This window comes from Desmodus rotundus, chromosome 3 (genome assembly GCF_022682495.2).
Source record: "Desmodus rotundus isolate HL8 chromosome 3, HLdesRot8A.1, whole genome shotgun sequence".
NCBI lineage: Eukaryota > Metazoa > Chordata > Mammalia > Chiroptera > Phyllostomidae > Desmodus > Desmodus rotundus.
In genome coordinates this window covers 117,594,629-117,616,289 of record NC_071389.1, presented here as the reverse complement: position 1 = coordinate 117,616,289, position 21,661 = coordinate 117,594,629, and the positions used below count along the sequence as shown (strand labels likewise).

Here is a 21,661-nt window from a genome sequence, read left to right as displayed (position 1 = left end):
AATTTCAAGAATTCAAAAAGATAAATAAAAATAAAACTTGTACTTTTGAAATGGGGAAGGGGAAATGTCCTGGAAATTATATCCTGTTTTTAAAATAGTTGTTCTCTTAAAAATAGAAAAAAACAGAATATTATTATTTTTTATTTATTAAGAAAAGAAACTGAGCTTGTACTTTTGAATTAATACAAAGACCAGTATTTTACAGATACACATTAATAATCATTGTAGAGGCTGCTAATTACAATTGTCTTTTGACTTACTGTAAATATGCTTTCAACTTTCTTCTTTATTACCAGTCACCTTCTGGAATGAAGAAGGCCTTCATTAAAACATTTTAATCATTTATTTGAAGTGTCTGCCTTTCGAAGTTTACTAACTTATAGTATAAAAAACAAACATTTTTATTTTCAGATACAAATTATAAACAAAAGCTTTACTGGGGGAGTTTGGCCAAAGATATAAAAATATATAGAAGGAAAGTATATTTACCTAATAGTGTGCACATTTGTACAACAGGGTATGTGACATTTGGATTTAGAGCTGTAACTGGGAGTACCCTCACGTGTTTAGTAATGATTTAAAAAAAAAATCTGCTGGGGCAGACTCGGAGCTTAACTAGATATTTAACTTTAAAAAGCTGAAATTAAATAATGAAATAGGAAAATTAGAATAACTTTTTTAGTCAACATCTAAAGATCTCTCCTTTTCTTTAACATTTCAGTTAAGTTTGAAGAAATTTCAGAAGTGATATACCCATTAGGTTATATGAAAGGAATTTTGAGGATCTAGGCTATCGATATTTTTCTATGGCATGAAGACTCTTATTTAAAAAAATATATGGAAGGGGTTTTTTAATCTGTTAGTATTTTCTTTAACGTATGCTTTATGAAATGTTTTATTTTAATAAAAGCTTTAAAAAGAAGCTTTCTGAGTCAATCATTTTTGTTTGTAGATTGTTACTGTGATTAACACATGAAACTAAGATAGAATGGAATATATTTCTATGAAGACTATATTCTTAACATCAGTACCTACCTAGAAAATACAGGAGTCACACTTGATCATTTATAGTCATTTTGAAATTCTCTGGTCATTTTTTAAAAATCCAATTAATAATATTGTGTGGATATTCTTGTCACAGCAGTTTAGTTATTTTTGTGTAACTATAATTTTTTCCCTAATAGTTGGAAATAAGTCTGTGATATCAAAAAACTATATGCATTGGATAATTTTGTTGTATAAAATACTTAATACCTGTTAAAAGCTGTTTGACTTTCAGTTTTAAAATAGCTCTGTAGTTTGGTTATTCCTGCAATGTTTCTGGCGTTCTCCATGGCCTGCCATGCCAGCCAGATAATTTTTGCAGCATTTTCTTTGCTTTCTTTTAAACACTTAGAAATTTTACTTGATTTTCTCAAAGTTCAACCATTAAGTTAGTAAGCAGTGAAGTTACTATGAAATTGCCCTTTATTTTTTCATATATCAGGGAGGAATGATAGAGTTTTGTGTATCCCCTGCGAGTTGTTAAAACAGAAATATTTAGGTCTGTTATTCTCATGGAGCTGTATACTGGCTTTATTACAGATGAAATGATTTTGTCTGACTGCCGTAGTTTAAAATGAGTTTTGTTGTTTTCATGCTTAGGCAAAGATATTTAATTTTATTTTGGTTGAAAATATCTTCTCCCTATCATACTCCCAAGTTTGGGGAAAAGTATAGAATCCTTTCAGGACTGCAGGTTCCTGTCTGATTTACTAGAAAGCGTAGCATATAACATAGTGGCTGAAGGATTATGTCCTGTGTTAAAAGTTATCAAGAAAAAAAAGTTAAAATATCAAGGAAGGTGTGACTGCAGTAAAAACGTTATTTCCTCTGTAAAAGCCTGGTATTCTCATAGGAAGCCTTGGATCTTAATCTCAGCTATTAAAAATGTTTAAATATGAAAGTAAAGATAACATGAATGTCTAACAAATTCTGTACTTAAGGCCCATTGTTCACAAGGTATGTGGTTTTTTAATCTTAGTTTGAATTTACAAATTACATAGTATGAGATTAATTTGCAGATAGGGTCAGGTAGGGTCGGTGGGGTTTAGAAAGAGAAGGCTGATAAAAGTACTCAGAGCCTTCCTGCTTCTGTTTTTGACTCTCTGGAAATGCTATTAGAGAGTTTTATTCCTTTGTGTTCTCACAGCTTTGGTCGAAGTAAATAGGCTTAGAAATAAAGTGTTATTTTCTCCTTTGTAAAATAAGGGGTCTGGGCCCTGCTCTCTCTGGGAAGCTCCCAGATACAGGAATGTCTGATTCTGAACTCTTATACAAGTTATATGTTCCACCTTTCTACTTTGCCTGCCATGTGATTTGCAAGTCAATGTTTTTGGAAGTTCTATATTGTAATGCAAAAGTTTCAGCTTTGGGTCCTACTGATATCTATAAACCGAAGGCACTATTCAAACCACCCCGGAAAGAAAAAGCTTTTTAAAAGATGGCAAACTTTGGTCTCTTGTTAGCCCAAAATGTAGTTCGCGAGTAGCATCTGGCAGTGCTGGGTAATCCAATCTATTTTAATGCAGAGATTTTCCAAGAAGGCAGGAAACAGTCAAGGGGAAAGCTTTCGGGCATCTGCTGTTTCGTTTCCAGATCCCTTGTGTTAACTTAATGTTTCTAGGGAACTGGGCTCTTTTCTTTTTTCTCAGAATCCCTTCTCTAGGAACTGGTGAGTGCAGTGGCGCTGTGCGAACAGCAGATAAGCACCGAGCTTGCCTCGGGGTGCTTGGCAGTCCTGTGCAGCCTCGTCTGGGAGGCGGCAAGCCACCCGGCGGCCCCTAGGGCAGTTTCCCTTCTTCCCGGCACCTTACGCAAAGGCGGCGCCCGAGTGACTGAGGTACACTTGAAAGACAAGTTTATTTCCATTTGCCCAATTTGGCCTTAGAGAAAGATAAATATGAAGTGATTGGCTCGTCCTGGCTCCACCAAAACCAGTGAAACTCAGCCAATTGCAAGGAAACAAACCAAACCAAACATGAACCTGAGTGAAATGTGAATCTTGCACAAACACTTTTATTTGTCTTTGAGGAACAGAATATCAGGCAAAATGGCATTTCTTACAATAGCCTGTTGCCCATCTTCTGTAAATTAGCAATCACAGATTGCCGGGAAATGTCTTGTTCACTCGGTTTTGTTTTGAAGGGGCAATTGGTACTAGTAAGAATATTAACAAGTTAGGTTCCGGGTTCCTTCTCATCAGGGCAGATTAGTCAGGTCTCTCTCCCATTCTCATCTTCTATCCCAGAACCAGAAAGGTACATCCAAACTTCACATTTGAAAATGAATTCAGCAGAACCAACAATAAGAGGCTGCTCTTTAAAATAGTTTCGTTTTTGTATATTTGTATGTGTTATTCTTGTTTAGAAACTGAGACTGCTAATTTGTGTTGCTGTGACTGTTGCCCTGCTTACTTAACGTTAAAGGTTGAAGAGTTCACATGGCCTGTAGAATAGTAGTAATTTAACTGGTACTCTGACAGTGCCGGGGTTCTTGTAGCAGCCAATATGACTCTGTTACTAAGTTGATGGAATCAAACTTTTGGAGTTGGAACAGAATGTGGAGGTCATTTAGGCCAATTTTTCTTGGAATTGTAAGACTTTTACAACATTTCTGACTTTTAAAGACACTCCATTGCATTGCTGGAAAGCTCTAATTTTTAGAATGTTATCCCTTATATTAAATTGAATTTTCTGTGTAATTGTCCCCTTGGTTCTTGTTCTTTCTTAAATAATACAAATCTAAAATTATTCTTATTCATATAATTTAGTGAGTGTGCTGTATACTTGAAGGCCATGATAAAATAGGAAATGAGATTTATAGTAATGATAACCACATTTTGGGTTCCAAATCCTTCCTTGCATTTTGCCTTCTGAACCTTCTTTTGAACTGCTTAGAAATGATGGCAGAATTTCCTCTTTCAAGGTACTACTTGAGATTAATCAATACAGTGTTATATTGGCAACATATTTTTTATTTAAAAAGTCCCATTGATGATTTTGTTACCGGACAGGGACTGGACCCAGAGTGGGTCCGCCTGGGGCCAGCTTGTGGTGTGAGGATTCCTGACTTCATGCAGGAAAGATTTCACAACACAAGTCCAGGTGATTTGAGAGGATGTTTATTAAAGCTGGGACAGTGAAACAAGGAAGGGCTTAGGACAGAAGGAACAACAGGAGAGAGCCTGGGCGGGGCTGCTCTGGCTCTAGAAATGTTATGGGAAACAAGTGAGCCAAGGTGGGGCTGCTGAAAGCTCACTGGGGAGTCAGAGAAGAGGGGGCCTTGGGGACAGGTGCAGGGGGTTAGTCCAGGACGAGCTGCTGCTGCCCATTACTGCCCTGGTTGCAAGTCTCCTGGGGACCCTTAGACTTTAGGAAATGCATGTCTGTGGTCTGTGGGGGAAGAAGAGGGAGAAGGAAAGGCACGGGCATGTTCCTAGGAGGGAGAGAGCACTGGGATCTTCATTTTGATGGTTTTTAAATGCTGGAGGGTCTCAATAGAATATTCATTAGCTGTTCCAGGTGTATCCTTTAGGGATGTGGTCTTCACTGTTTGGTCAGCACCAAGGCACGGAGTCATTAGTCATTGCAGCTGGTGCTGGCATCACCTGCTAGGTTTTGCTGCTTTTCTGGGCCTGGAGCTGAAATATAACTGAGGCCTAGATATTATCTCTAGGGAGGAAAGGTCAGAGGGGTCTAAATCACGTAACCAACAATATAAAAGGTCAGGGGGTCTAAACCTCATGGCCAGAGATATGCCAGGGGAGGAAAGGCCACCCTGGGGCGAGGTCTGGCACCAGTTTTGCCCTTGCTAGGCACATGAAGCCCTGGCGATGTTCTGTATCTGGCTATAAATTGCTTGGCCAGTTTGTTCAGCTTCTGTCTCAGTTTCCTATTACACTTGTCCTGGCTTACTAGCCTGTCTCAATTTCACGCTTATATTCTAATTTTCTGTTTCAATGTAATGTTCTGTGCTATAGCTGAAATTACTAAATAAAGATAAATGAGTGTAACAGACTCAGAAGTGCTAATCTTTTGGTTCTATTTTGCTTTACATCTGTATTAGTTTTCTGATGCTGCTGTAACAAATTACCAAAATATTAGTGGCTTACAACAACATTTATCATTTCATTTATCACCATTTCTGTAGTTAAAAGTTTGGGCACAAAATGTCTCTTCTGGGTCCTTTGCTCAGGGACTCATGATGCCGATGTCAAAGTATTGCTAAGCCTGATATGGAGCTCCTGTGGGGGAGAATCCAGTTCTATGTGCTTGTAGGACTGAGGTCCTGCTTCCTTAGTGCTTGTCAGCCAGGGGATTCCTCAGCTACACATTTTTTTCAAGATTTTATTTATTGTTAGAGAGGGTAAAAGGGGGAGAAAGAGAGGGAGAGAGACATCAATGTGTGGTTGTCTCTCATGTGCTCCCTACTGGGGACCTGGCCCACTACTCAGGCCTGTGCCCTGACTGAGAATCAAACCAGCTTCTCTATGGTTCACAGGCCAGCACTCCATCCACTGAGCTGCACCAGCCAGGGCATCAGGTACACATTTCTTAAGTCATGGCCCTCTTCCATTTTCAAAGCCAGCAATTGTGTGTGGAATCTTTGTGCATCAAATATCCCTGCCACCTTTCCTTTCTGTTTTCTTCTGCTGTTTTTTAAAAAATTTATTTATTTTTAGAGAGAGGAGGAAGAAGGGAGAAAGAAAGGGAGAGAAACATCAATGTGAGAGAAACATGTATTGGTTGCTTCTTGTATGCACTCTCACAGGGCGGGGGATGGGGGTGGGGAGGGAGGAGCTCAACCTGCAACCCCCGGCAAGAACTCCGACCGGGAATCAAACAGCAACCTTTCATTTTGCAGGAAAACACCCAACCAACTGAGCCACACCAGTCAGACCTCGTCTGCTGTTTTTTAACTACTCATGTGATTACATTGGGCCCACCTGGACAATGCAGGAGCAGGATAATCTCTTTAAAGTCATTTGGTTAGTAACCTTAATTACAACCAAAGTCCCTTTCCCTTCACAGCAGTACCTGGGTTTAGTGCCCAATTGAATAACCAGGGGATGAGAATCTTTGGGATAACATCTTTAGGATTCTGCTTACCACACATTTATAGGTACAGCTTTCCTGCGTTAACAATAGTCATAATTCATCATTTTAAAGTGTTTTGAAGCATCTTACTTCTCAAAATTTTGCAAGGTAAAATTAAAACTAAAAAGGCCAGGTAACATCAAATATTATAATTTTTAGTGGTTTAATAAAGAAAATTCATCTATAAGTTTTATTTAAAAACTCAAACTTCTACATTGCAAAATCTTCCCTAATCTTGTTTTGTTTTGCTTTGGCATCATAATAGGATGGCATTAGAAGAAGTCAGTTTACACCATGCTATATATACTGCTAACAATGCATTTTTAAAACAGTGGTTTTCTTCTGCAGTCTCTAAAATATTTTAGTCTTGGAGAGTTTGTGATATATTCTAATCAAATTCTACTAGAGCCCAATTTTGGATAAGAAACCAGGTGCCCTAGCTGCCACTTACTCATATCTAAAATGTCCTTGAATATGCAAGTTCCTACTTGTAGGGCACATGTAAACCCCTTGTTGCTCCTTGTAGACTACATGGTTCTTACCACTTGGGGCAGGTGGAGGGCAGGTGGAGGGCAGGCTTACATTTTGTATCCTAATTTACTACTTCTGAATTTTGATTACCACTTTTTACTAAAAGCCTGATTTTTTCCTTCAGAAATTTTAACTGCACAACTATTCGGAAGTATGGATTGTACATGGGAAAATTCTAGTCCTTTGGAACTACTGAAAAGAAAATCAAAGGATAATCACCAGATGTAGCAGTAGAACGGAAAGTGCTTGGCTTTCAGGGGAGTTTTATGAATAGTCTTTGGGGCTTTCCCATCTTCTTTCAGTAACTCCGATGTCTTCCAGTAACTCCAGCAAGCAGGAGGGCCTGCTGTAAGAAGCGGGGATGTCACAATCCCAGACTTGGATGTGCTCTGGGGAAGTACCCGCTGGTCGGGAGATGTGGGGCAGAGGGACAGGCAGCACGTGTGCTGAGGCTGGAAACGTGGCCTCCTCCGCACTCAGGCAGCGGGGTGGTCAAATCTTAACCACGTATCTTGCATAACTCTGTGTGTGTGTGTGTGTGTGTGTGTGTGTGTGTCTATGAAACAGAACATAGCTAAGGTGCTTCTTTTGCTTTCCCTAATTTATCATTATTTTCATGTAATGAATGGTGGTCATGGGCATTCTGTATGGAAGGTTTTCTTTTATTTTTCTTTCAAGTATAACAGTGTATAGCACCAAGACATCTCCTGGTGATGGTAGCAAGAAATTATATATAAACATTTGTTTTGTTTTAGTCCTATCTCCCCTCCCCTTTGCCAACCATCAGCTAGTTCTCTGTATCTATGGGTCTGCCTCTATTTTGTTTTGTTTATTCATTTATTTAAGATTCCACACATAAGTGAAATCATTCAGTATTTGTCTTTCTCTGACATATTTCACTTTGCGTAATACCCTCTTGGTCCATCCATGTTCTTGCAAGATTTCATCTTTTTTTTTGGCTAATATTCCATTGTGTATGTATGTATCATGTCTTCCTTATCCATTCATCTTTTGATGGACATCTAGGTTGCTTCTCTATCTTGGTGCTTACCGGTAATGCTGCAGTGAGTATAGGGGCACATAGATCTTTTCAAATTGTTGTTGCTGTTTTCCTGGATGGAACTGGAGAGCATTATGCTAAATGAAATAAGCCAGGCAGTGAGGGATAAATACCATATGATCTCACCTTTAACTGGAACATAATCAACAAAAGAAAAAAGCAAACAAAATATAACCAGAGACATTGAAGTTAAGAACAACCTAACAATAGCCAGAGGGGAGTGGGGAGGGGACAGTGGGGAGAGGGGTTTACAGGAGCTACTATAAAAGACACATGGACAAAATCAAGGGGGAGGGTGGAGGTGGGGGAGGGAGGTAGGTTCAGATGGGGTGGGGTGGAGGGATGGGGAGAAAATGCAGACAACTGTAATTGAATAATAAAAATTAAAAAAAAACCCAAAAACGAATTGTTGTTGCTGTTTTCCTTTGTATAAATACCCGGAAGTAGAATTGCTGGATCATAGGAAGGTTTTAATTATGGCTCTAAATCCATGCAGTTAATCAAGCAGAATGATTTAGGGTTCTGTTATTACTGAGGTCATTATAACTGGAAGTAAATGGAGACTTGCTGGTACATTATTAAGTGTACAATTGCTTATTTATGAATTCGTACTCCACTTTAATGCCAAAAGATTTTGAGGAAATTTACACAAACATACCCACTACCACCAACACATAAATTCCTATTTTTCGGACTATAAGACGCACTGGACCATAAGACTGCACCTAGGTTTTAGAGGAGGAAAATAGGAAAAAAAAAATTTTAAGCAAAAAATGTGGTAAAATATTTAATAACATCCTTTAAAGCAGAAATCCTTTTCTGCTTTGACATCTTTCCACAATTATGGTAGATTCAGCAGGAGACTACGGTGAGCTATTGTATCTTTCTACAACAAAATACAGTAATGACAGAACTATCAGCACTGTGTCCTTCACAGTTATGGGGGCACTGTAGCTGAGAACATCAGTGGATGCCGCACTGTTATGGGGAGATCTGCTGCTGGAGGGCCACAGGCTGTACAACACTCTTGTATGGGGACAGCAGTGTTGCACAACCTGTGTGGCTCTGCAGCTGTTGCCAAATTTCAGCTCCCATCATCCCAACCTGTCCAAGCATGATGGGAGTTGTAGTTTTGCAACAGCTGCAGGGCCACATTGACAGGTGACCCTGCAGTGGAATTTGCCTATGTTAATGTTGATGGGGGGCACACCAGTCACGTGATGGAGGCACATACGTGAGCCGCAGGCTTTCTTCTCTTAATGTGCCTGCACCGCCTGTACCCTCCTCCCTAGCACTACAGTATGCTGCAGCGGGGACTCCGCCCCTGCCTCCCTTGCTTCCCACCACTGGGACACCCCCTCCTCCCAGCCCAGGGCCCGCAGCATCGCCCCACTCCTGCCACTGCTGGCTTCCTGCAGTGGTGACCCTGCTCCTGCCTCCTGTGATCCCGCTCCACTGCCGCCTCTCTCCCCACCCCAGTGAGCCCGGTAAGCTACATTTGCACTATAATACGCACCCCCATTTTCCTCCCAAATTTAGGTGGGGGAAGTGCATCTTATAGTCTGAAAAATACGGTAGATGAAGAAATGAGACAAAAAGAAAATAAGGTCAGGAGAAAAATAAGACTGGTATAAGTAGGGTTAGTGCAAAGAACATTAAGTATAAAATTCTATACAGATGTTAGAACTAAGCTACACTTTTGGCCCTGGTTTGTCTAGCAGCCAAAACAAAATTGGAGAAAGATAATAAGCTGCAAGACTCATCACATTTGTAAGATGATTATAAGAAGATTGGGATTTTCCCGTGGACTCATCTTGTGTTGAAAGGGGCATTTGATGTTTTCCTTATGCTAGAAAGGTTAACTTTGAATTGCAATGAAAGTCATAAAGCCATAATCCTGGAGAAAATATAAATGAATAGAATGACAGAATGGAAGCAGTTGACAGAATTTCTAGTGTTACTTCCCTTTTCCCTTGGTCTGGGTTCTAATATTCCAGGCCTCTCCTCAGTGCACAGAGAGACCCAAGAAGATGGGCCATTCTTTTCAGAAGCGGAGACTTCCCTGAAGATTCTGTGGGAATGGGAAGCAGAATCTGATCACTTTTTTTGCAGGATGGAAACCTTTTATCATGAAGAATTTTACTTTATTTATACTTTTATATAGCTTCCAACCCATGAATTAGTGGTGTCCCAAAAGTTCATTTATAAGTTGCTTGTTTGAAAGTAAAAATGTATTTTCCCAAAGAAATGATGTTGTTTATGATCTAATTTCAGACTTGCAATGAACCCAAGGTTCAAAGAAGTTAAATCTGAATAAATACAGGTCTATAATTCTGTATTCAAAACCTTTGAGGCCAGATTTTGCTGACTTTGGATTTTCCTTTTTTTCAGAAGGACAATATTGTGCGTATAGTGGTTACTATATGGCACTGCAGTGTGGTCTAGAGAAGGATCCTATAATCAAACACATTAATGCTTCTGCAGTGAAACTGATGAATATTCACACTTAGTGGGATAAATAAAAGCTATAAATGGCCTCATGTCAGTTCAGGTCGGGTTTTGTCGCCAAATGAGTTCAGGCCAAATGAGTTCAGGTCAGGTCAGGTTTTGCTGCCAGTGAGGTAAGAAAAAACTTTGGGTTTTCAGAGCATTTTGGGTTTCAGATGAGTGGATCTCTATTGTACTTTCTCTTTTAAATAAAAAAGTCATTGGCATTATAAATCCTAACCACAAGGTAATGTTATTTTTATGGAAAAATATGTTGACTTTCAATTAGGCAGGCCAATAAGTCATCACTATTGCAGCCCTGCAGAAAGAGTGAAGCGTTTCCATGGGGCTGGAGTCAGGCAGAAGTGCCCTCCTGTTACCCAGGAGAGGGCTCTTGTTAGGCAGGAACTGGTGAATATGCATGGCCAAGGGCAGGGGACTGGTAAGAAGCGTGGTGGGTGGGGAAGGGGGATGGGGGAGAACAGATGTGGGGGACTTTCTTTACTGTCTCCTGTTATTCATTTCTCTACCTTCCCCCCCCCCCCCTTAACTTTTTCTTTCCTTCTAATATTAGAGCAGGGAACGAGATGTCAGTGTGGCATTTAGCCTCCTCTCTACTTTCACCCTTGCCCCCAAAATGCCTGTAAAGACAATAGATGGGGCCAGAAATAATAGAGTTTTTAAAGGTAGTAAATCTAGATCCAGATCTTATCTCTGCTACCCTCTAGCTGTGTGACCTCAGGTGGTTTGCTCAATGTGTAAAATTGTTTTTGATTTGCTTCCTGGGGTGGTTGAGAAGACTTAGGTTCTGAGGTCAGTGTGATTTACATGTAAGTGCCTCACACAGAAGGGGTGTTCAGTGAATGGTAGTATCTATCCTTCAGCATTGTTGTCCCCTCTCATATCTTCCAGTAATTCTTTCCTTCTCCCCCTGAACACTGGTGAGGAACATGGGGCCAGGAGCAGGGGGGGGGAGATGCAGCATATCTGCATGGGGTGCGGAGAGGCTTCTCAGGTTATGGTATGTCAGCTGTATTAGAGAAGTGGTCTGCAAAGGCATGAAGGCCCCGAAGTGTGGGTATTTGTATCTGGCCAAGGCATCCAATCCCCCTTTGGGTCCCAATCTTGGCTTTAATAAACCCTAGGACCTTTGGGTCCCAATCCTGGCTTTGATAAACCCTGGCAGAAAGAACAATCTTCAGGCTCTCCCGGGAGTCAGGCTGGAACCAGCTGTATTTTGGGCTTACCTGAAACTGTTTGCAGCCACGAAGGCTGGTATTGTGCCCCACAGGCCATGGTTTACCAGGAGTCACAGTTAGCCTTCCAAGAAGCCACTAGAAATTTCACAGCCATTCTAGGGATTTGCCTTGGAACCTCTTTGGTCACTAGCTAACTCTTCACATTGACTACATGCATTCTTTCAGTAATAATAATTGCTTAGTGTGTGTCAGGCACTGTTCTGGGGACATAATAGTTAATGACATAGACAAGATCTCTATTGTCATGGAAACAAATGAGGGTACAATATTAGAAAATAATAGGGTGTTGGGGGGTGGGTGTGGGTGAGGCTTTTTGAGATAGAGTAGTCAGGGAAAATCTGTCTAAGGAGATGCTATTGAAGATGAGACCTGAAGGATAAGAAGGATAAGACCTGATGCCAGGAGCATCATAGAGAGCCCAGTAAATCCAAAGGACCTGAGATAGAGAGGAGCTTGGTGTGTCCTAGGACCTGTCTGAAGCTGTTTTGTTGCAGCTTCAAGAGCAAAGGGGAGAGTATCAGGGGTGGAGGAAAAATGCTGGAGCTAGATGTTGCTGAGTCTTGTAAGCTCTGGACAGGAGTGTGAATTTCATTCAAAGAACAAGAAGCTCCTAAAGGTTTTTAAGCATGAAGTGGGGGTTGAGGAAGTCATCGTTTGCATGAGTCCATTTTGCCTCTCAAGTGGATGCCGTGCAATATTAAATACCGGTGGAGTCCCAGGCTCCTTTGGTAATATTTCAGAGTTCCCATGTTTTCAACTCAGATGTAAATGATTTACAGTCATTTGTCTTTCTGTATTGCTTAGATTTTTTCCTTCAAATTCAATTAACTGTCACAATTAATTTAACTTTTTGGTGAGAGACACATGACCAGTCACCTCTTTAATATTGAGCGATTCCCCTATTACCTGTTTTTTTTTGTTTGTTTGTTTCCTACTATGGGTTTTTTCTGTTTATTTTCCAACACACCCGTCCTTTGCTGCCAGCATTGACATGCTTTCTCTTCTAATCCTTTTTGTTTTCCTTCCTCAGTTTTGCAACTGCGATAGATTTTTTGTGTTTATTTCTTAAATGACCTTTGGGGCATTCTCTCTTGGCTGTGCAGATTTCCTTTATAGAACTCAGTTCACTATAACAAACCCAACACAGCTCCTTGTACACAGTAGGTATGTAGTGAAGTTGTTTTTTTTTTTTTTTTAATATGAATCAATAAATTTTCAGGAGGAAGGTCTGCTGGGCTTTGTGATGAGCATGAAGGTGGCTGTGTTTATGCCCTTAGATTGTCTTCTAAGCAGGGCCCCTTCCGGACCTGTCAGTGTTTGGCGTAGGACCCTAACGTGGGGTGTGAGTACAGTGTGGGAAAGAACTCGGAGTGTAACTGATACCATATCCAGCTTCTGTTCTGGCTTTTTAAGTAGGAGGATTTTTCAGGGAGAGAGGTATATAGTTATCATTATGAACAACTGAAAGAATTTTAGTTATATTAAAAAAATGACCTGAAAATGGGTAATAAAATAACAAAATGAAGGTATAATCTTTCAAAGTCTAATATGGTATTGTCGAATAAGTCCTAAGTGTCATCTGATTATCCAGAAAATGCAACTTTGTTTTACTTAGTATTTACTATTAATTAGTATTCACACTCTGTTAAAATTAGAATTTATAGAAAATTGTTATGAGGCTAATGATTTTTCACAGGTAGAAAAGATAACCCCAAACCTTATGTTTTATTGCCCTATAGAATATCACTAGTTTTGTATGTAATTTATCAGTCTAGTACCAAAATTTTAAAAATGCACTATGTGAACTTCTTTGCCATCGTGCTGTTTTCATGATGAGTTACATGTCTTTAACATGTGCTCATTATATATTTGTGTGTGCATTATATTGGGTTGGCCAAAAAGTCCATTTAGTTTTTTCCATAAAATAAAAGACACATTTTTCATTTTCACCAATAACTTTATTGGTTTGGATATTCTGAGTATGTGGGCTATCTCCAGCATGGTATAACACTGATTGTTCTCAGTTAATGTCTTGATTTGATCACTCTCAAGTTCAACTGGTCTGCCTGACCGTGGAGCATCATCCAACTAGAAATCTCCAACATGAACACATTCGATTACACATTCAGTCAGTCACAGAACCTTCTCCATACACTGCACAAATCTTTTTTTGTGTTTCAGTTGCATTTTTACCTGTCTTGAAATAATAAAACATAATATGCTGAAAATGTTGCATATTTTCTTCCATCTTCAGTATGAAAATGGCTACACAAAAATTCACCAATTTTGGTAAGTTTTTTTTTATGTGCATTGATATGACAGCTATCATAATACCATCTAACAAAATTGTTTCAAATGAAGTTAAAGACAAGTGCTACTAGAGCCATCTTATGGAAGAAACCAAACAAACATTTTTGGTTAACCCAACATTTTTAACCTTTTAAAATTATGTTTTGGCATTCACATTAAGTCAAGTCCTGAAGCATGAATGTGTGTGTCATTGCCCAAATTACCTAGTAATGTGCTACCATATAATTTTGGAATGGAAACATGATATTATGGAAACATAATGTCACAATAAGGGGAATTATATACAGAAGTAATATCACTTGCAGCAGGGGCCCCCACCCCCTGGTCCATGGTCTGTTAGGAACTGGGCCACACAGCAGGACGTGAGCTTCGATGGAATGTGCTTGAATCATCCTGAAACCATCTCCCCAACTCCAGTCTGTGGACAAATTGTCTTCCACAAAACTGGTCCCTGGAGCCAAAATGGTTGGGGACCACGGACTTACAGAAAACTCGTACGTTAATTTAAGAGGATTTGGAAGTTCCTTAGATATTCTAAGGAAGACATCTAAGGAAGTTCCTCAGAATAGCTCTGCCTTGGGGTCTCATAAAATCTCAAGATGTCAGTGGGGCTAGAGTCATCTGAAGGCCAGTGTAGAGCCAGAGGGTCTGCTTCCAACATGGTGCACTCATGTGGTATAAGTGCCTAAAATTAAGATTTTTGATTGTGATATAAGTGGCTGGTATTAAGCTTTTTATTCCCAAAACATCCATGTCAAAAATATTCATCTTGAATAAACATATTTTGGGGTATATAATACAGCTATTAGCAAAACAACTAGGCTACCCTACCCCCAACTATGAGCTTCCCTTTTTAGAAGGCCTGGGTAACCTAGATAACTGACCACGTAAGTGACCCTGCTTCTCCCTTCCCACGCCCTAATCCCCACACCCTAAATTATTGCTGAATTCTTTAAATTCACCAATAAAGAGTGAATCTGTAAAACTTGAGGCACCTTCCCCCTTCCCCAGACCCTAATAAAGGCAGAACCCAGGCCTTCACTTCCTTCCTCTCTCTCTTTCCATGGCCTTGCTGTGTGGCTCTCAGCCATGCCATGCACCCTCCAGGATCTGTGAGTAATAAGTCTTGTTTTTCAGAGTTCCCTGAGGCTCTGCTGAAGTGTGTCCTGTGATCATAATAACCACAAGGGCCAGTACAGCTACAACACTGCCTTCAGTTCGGGCAACACCCATGGGGACTCAGCACAAGTAATACACGGGCCCAGACGAGTGCCTCAGACATTCCTAGCTGCCAGCATTGCTATCAACGGGCTGAGACCTACACCACAACTCACACACTGCAGTGCTGGTTGTTAGCAGGTCTCACTTCCTTCCCATTTGGGTCCTTCTGTGAGCTGCTTGAGTGTCCTCCTGGCATGGAGGCTAGCCTTCCCCCAGAGCAAACAATCCTAAACAGCAAGGTGGAAGCCATGATGTCTTCTGCAGCTTAGTCTTGGAGGTCAGACTCCTCCCTCATCAGTAATATCCTGTTGGTTACACAGGCCGCCTTGGGTGGGGTGGGGTAGGAGGGCTACACAGGGGTGTGCAAGAATCACTGGGTCATTTTGCAGGTTGGCCATCACAAAAGGACTAATATGTTTTAAAACAAGTAATTTTTTTAAGGCTTAACATTTTAAAACCTAAAACTTAGATTCTTTTGCCCATAAACTAACAATGTTTTTTTTTTTTAAAGTATACTCATATCTGCTGTTTTGCTCAGTTTCCATTGATAATAGAATATCTTTGTATTTGCTTTAAAAACTACAGTTACTTTTAATCCTTTGGTACAGACTGAACTTAGAAGTACTATCCAAAAATGTGTGGCCACAAAGCAGCAGCTCCCAAATACCTGAAGACAGTAAACAGTGCCCACAAGTACCTGACTCTGAAGAAGGTGGTGGAGAAACAAGTAGGATAGCTTTGCCTCCTGAGGGTTGAGATACAGGGCAGGCAAGTAACTGCCTGCACTGTACTTGAGGAACCCTTTTAAGCATCTTTTCCTGCCAAGTGTGTGCCATGATTGTGTTTCTGGTCTTATTCCCACTGAACTCTAGTGGAGGGTAAAGCAGAGCTTCTGCTGAAGGTTTCCAGGTAACATTCCAAAGTCTCAAGAGCTCCCAGTCCCCAGCAATGTATTCTCTCTGGTTATATATAGAAAAATAGATGACTGACTTCATTAGCTTTGTCTGAAATATGAGGGAATGTTAAGGTATGGACTTTGGGATAGCCATGTATCTCCTTCCTCATCTCTTGCATTTCTGGTTCTTCCCATCAGTGTTTGGGTTCATCAAACATGGGGTGTTAGGGACCTGCAATTTTTCTGTTCCAAATTTTGAAGGTAGAAGAACATCACTACTAAAAACATGCAAATTTGGGGCACCACTTTTCTTAGCCCCATTCTCATCAAAGCTTGAAAAGGAGAATATAACAATAGGATGTTGTTCATCCAACTTCTCTATTCAGGAAAGGAAGGTTAAGAAGGAGGAGGAAGGGAAGGCAAAATGTGCAGATGAGTATCATGTTCTGATAGGTAGTTTTGAAGATTCCTCAGGCTTTGGAGAAGAAAAATGGATCATAGGCGATCAAGGAGGGACCAGGAAAGTCAGTCAAGAGGCTGGGGTAATTGTCCAGGTGAAGGGGGATGGTGGCTTGGGCAAGTGGAAGTGGGTGCAGCTAGCAAAGGGTGGTCAGGCTCACAGTATGTAATGCAAGCAGAGCCCACAGGGCCAGGTGCTGGGCCTGAGTAGATATTATGGTTCATTAGAGTTTAATGATATATATTCACACCATACATTTGTTTTTTACTAAGGAATTAAGGTGTATGTCTCCTCATTGCTACTGTTATTATTGTGGTTGGGTTTGCTTCAAAAGGTATGTTAACAAATACAGAATGAAAACCAGTCCTCATCCTGTGGGTAAGCAATACAAATACTTGATATTAAAACCTATGAGATTCCACTCCCCCTTGCTGTCCTTATTACATCAATTATCAAACAGATAATTTGGTTATGATTTGGGTGTTGGAATGTTTAAAGTTGTCCCAGAGGTTCCTAAGCCTCTTCTCATTTTTTTTTTTGAATTCTTGTTTCTTCATTCTATTCTGGGTGAATGTTTATTTCTCGAAGGAGAAGAGGAAGAGCAAGAAATTGAAAACTTAGTTGAAAAAATAATGAAGGAAAACTTCCCCAATCTGGCAAAGGAAGTAGACTTCCAGGAAGTCCAGGAAGCTCAGAGAGTCCCAAAGAAATTGGACCCAAAGAGGAACACACCACAGACACATCCTAATTAAATTCCCCAAGATTAAAGATAAGGAGAGAATTCTAAAAGCAGCAAGAGAAAAGGAGACAGTTACCTACAAAGGAGTTCCCATAAGACTGTCAGCTGATTTCTCAAAAGAAACCTTACACGCAAGAAGGGGCTGGGAAGAAGTATTCCAAGTCATGAAAGGCAAGGATCCTACATCTGAGATGACTCTGTCCAGCAAAGCTATCATTTAGAATGGAAGGGCAGATAAAGGGCTTCCCAGATAAGGTCAAGTTAAAGGAGTTCATCATCAATAAGCCCCTATTATATGAAATGTTAAAGGGACTTCCAAGAAAAAGAAGATTAAAAAATATGAACAGTAAAATGACAACAAAATCATAATGATCAACAACTGAACCTAAAAAACAAAAACAAACTAAGCAAACAACTAGAACAGTAACAAAATCACAGAAATATAGATCACATGGAGGGTTATCAGTGGGGAGGGGGAGACGGGGGGGGAAGGTACAGGGAACAAAAAGCATAAATGGTAGGTACAAAATAGACAGGGGGAGGGTAAGAATAGTATAGGAAATGTAGAAGCCAAAGAACTTATATGTATGACCCATGGACATGAACTAAGGGGAGCAGGAATGCTGGAGGAAGTGGGTTGCAGGGAGGAGGGGGATAAAGGGATAAAGAAAAAAACGGGACAATTGTAATAGCATGATCAATAATGTATACTTAAAAAACAGATAATTTGGGGGGCTTGTTATAGAAACTTGACAATTTTGAAGGAAATGCACAAATCTGCAAATCAACAATTAAGTATTTTTTATAGGCCACTAGGAAACTTAACTTGAAATTTCACTCATTTCTTTTTTTAAAAAAGATTTTATTTATTTTTTTAAAAAGATAGAGAGGAAGGGAGAGAGAAAGAGGGAAACATCGATGTGTGGTTGCCCCTTGTGTGACCCCCACTGGGGACCTGGCAACCCAGGCATGTGCCCTGACTGGGAATCGGACTGGCTGTCCTTTGCTTCACAGTCCAGCGCTCAATCCACTGAGCCACACCAGCCAGGGCCACTCATTTCTTTTAGTTAAAAATTTTGTGATTCTTTATAGTTCATGGCATCTTTGAATAAAATAAGATCATGTCAGTGTTTCCAAGTTTCAAATGTAGTAGAAATTAATACATTTGGCACTATTCAAATTGTTTGATTTGCTATTAGGTTGACTTATGTGAAAATTTTATCATTTATTTTTAGATTTGGTAGATTTTAACTTGATACTTACTATTTTATATCAATTTACATTTGAAGCCTTCATTAAGATCCTGGAGGTATACAGTTTCACCTCAAGTGTTGAATCTTATAAGAAAGAAAAGTTTGGATTGAGGCTGGAACTGTTCACAGCCGACTCTTATGAAATTGGATGAGCTCTCACACTCATTTTGCAGCTCTTGTTTGCTGTGCTTTTGAGGGGCCTTGTTTATTCTGACCTATCCTTACACATTTCCAGGAATTCAAGGGCCAATGAGCATTTTACTAAGAATTTGAAATACAACGTCATTTAATTTTGTAGGAGTGCAGAGTGTTTATTAATTTTTAAGTGTGAGGACCAGCATAATGGAGAAGTGTATTGTGTTACACAACATGTTTTGTTATGAATATGTTTACTTTTATTGTACATGATGTAACCAGAATGGAAAAAAAGACACAGAAATAATAATTGTTGATATAATTTGCCTCTGAGGTGGCAGAGGGCGGGGCATGGGGAATGGGGAGTATGGCACAAGAAGAGAAAAAAAAATCTGTTACTAATTACAGTAAAATTATTCAATGCTAGTGTTAAAAAAGTTGTGTAGATGAATGAATAAAATAAAGCCTTCACCTGGCTTTCCTGAAAATTTACAAACTTCTTCTATTTTTTTTTTGTTTAGGTACTTGGTAAGGGAAAAAAAAGTTCCTCTGGTTCTTGGGATGAAAAACTAATACCATTATTTTGTTCTCTGAAGTTCGTCATCTTTCATTTTAATCACCAGAGGATACTGTTTGACTATTTTGAAATAATTTCTGTTTCATCTTGCTCTTTGCCGGCTGAGAGCCTTTCCCCATTTCATCCTTCTTTTTCCTTTGCCCCACTGCTCACTTTCCTCCCCCCTCTTTTCCTATAGCCAAGAAAGGAACTTGTTAACCAAGACTTTCTCTCTTGTGAACTGACTGAAAAATCCCTTTGGTCTAATACATTCACAGGCTCCCTACATCCGTCCAATCCCAGAAAAACAAACAACAGGAAATACAGGAAAACACACAGCTCAACTCAACACAGAAGTGGCCAAAGGAAAATGAGAGAACAACAAAGACTCTTGATTTATCTCCAGGAATGAAAATTGTTGGTAGTCTACTCTTTTCAAAATAAACTTTGATACAGAGCTGACTGCCGTTAGTTACTCCCTTCTGATGCTGAGGTGGCAGCTACCCTTACTGGGTTTTCAAGGTCAGTCTGCTAAGTCGTAGATATAATGGACTGACCCATCCCCCAGAGAAGTGGAGAATACTAGTCACTTGTCAGTCTGGGCCCCAAGGTAAAAACAGCGCAAAGGTATGGGGAGGCCGTTCAGTTGAAATAAAAAGAAGATGGATGAAAAGAGGATAAAAGATGGAAGAGGGAAAAATAGAGAAATATTGGCTCAAAAATTAGGAGAAAACCATCACCTTACTGATCTGTGTGTTATTAATCTATTATGAAGGAATTTTTTTCCTAATCATGTTCCCGCTAGACTCACTCTTTACTTTAAGTCTTTCTTATAATTTTTTTCCCATTTCCCCCCTCCTGTTTTCTCTTTCTTCCATCTTTCCTTTCCCCTGATCCTCCTTTTTGTTGTTGTTGTTCTTTTTTTTTTAGCTTAATGTGGTACTGTCATGATCAGACATGATTAAGAACAAATCTAGCTTGGGTGGCAACAAATCAACAAAGAAATAACTGCCATACAGAACTCTGTGAGAATATTACTAGAGGTAGAAAACAATTCCATGGGAGTTGCAGTGGCAGAGAGTAAAGGGGGAGGTTGGGAAGGCTCCTTGAGGAGGGCTATTTCAGAAGACAACTGAAGGATTGGAGGAAACCAGTTTTGGGGAGAGCCCAGAGAAGAGTTTCCTGGTTGAAGGGAACAGTAGGTGCAAAGGCCTGGAGCCACAGAGTGGGCCACTCTGCATAACCAGCAAGTGGTTGGGATGGCTGGAGCTAGCAAGATGGAGTGTCCAAGATAAGATCCAAGAGGTAGGTGGGCCTGGAACCATAAGGATTTGGGGTTGTGTTCCAGGTGCAGTGGGAAGCCACTGAAAGGGAATGTCTTGCTAGGATTTTAGTTTTAGAAGTCCAAACTTTTTGATGTATGGAGAATACATTTAATGGGGCCAGAGTAGAAGCCAGGAACTTACAATAAAATATCTATACTACAGGGAAAAATGGAGTATTAGGAAGTTATGGGATTAGGAATTGGGTTGTAGATTGTGGTGATGTTTTATCTGGGCTTTTATTTCAAGCATGGATTTTTGACAAGCAGAGATTTGGAGATAAGGTCATTCTATGCAAGAAGCAAAGTATGGAGGGTGAGGGGCATGAGGCAAGTTTGGAAATGGCCAACTGACTTAGTATGACTGGAGAGGAGAGGGCATGTTAGGGGAGAGACATGTACTTTTTTGCCTGATAATAATATAAGGTCTTGAATGCCAGGCCACATTATTGGGAGTTTGGCTAATATATATAGAAGGTTCACTGTTTTTTTCATTTAGGCATGTGTTATTTGCTATGACAAGTCTTCCTAGTTCTTGCTTTTGTTTTGTAGAAAGATTAGCAGTTTCCATAGCCTATTTTTAGAAAATAAGATGTCTGAGGTGTTAGATTCTTCATATAATTTGCCCCACCCCATAGTTACAGGCATTTCAAATCTCACCACTCACACTGTAGCAACCCAGAGCCTGCAGGATACTGGTGGCTCCTCAATAGGAGCTTACATCGAAGGGCTCATGTCTTCTTTGCTTCGTTCATTCACTTATGCAACAAGCCTCCACTGAGCACCCACACTATTGTAGGCGCTGTTTGTCCTGGGTGAGTGAGGGGCCCTTCCTCTCCATGTGTCTCTCTGCTTTCTACCACTTTCTTTAGTGACAACTTAGGGGGTACTATGCCCAGTGGGAAACGGCCTTCACAAAGGTCAGGGAAGCCTCCTGGAGAAGTGACATTTAAACTGAAACCTGAGCGATGATGAAGGGGTAGCCTGGTTCAAACAGATGGGTTTACGATGTAAAGGCTGTAAGGCAGGCTTGAGCTTGGGCGTGAGAGGGAGGGAGAGCAGGCTGCTGTCCTTGGGGTCCAGTGAAGGAGATGAGGAGTGGTGGCAGATGAGACGGGGCGGGTTGGCAGTGCCCTCAACCCTGGCTGTACACTGCACTCCTCTCACTGGCTCAGGCCACACCCGGACCAGTTAGATCAGAATCTCTGGTGGCACCCAGGCATCAGCATTTTTAAAAAGTTCCCCAGGTGACTCTCACGTGAGTTTGGATTTATTCGGATTGCCCTGGAAGCAATTG

At 40.3% G+C, this 21,661-nt stretch overlaps 1 protein-coding gene across 6 annotated transcripts in view; it reads left to right on the top strand.

Annotated features, from left to right (window-relative positions):
• Positions 1-21,661, top strand: part of LOC112313517 (death domain-containing protein CRADD) — a 247,445-nt gene that overhangs the window by 138,178 nt on the left and 87,606 nt on the right. The window lies entirely within an intron of this gene.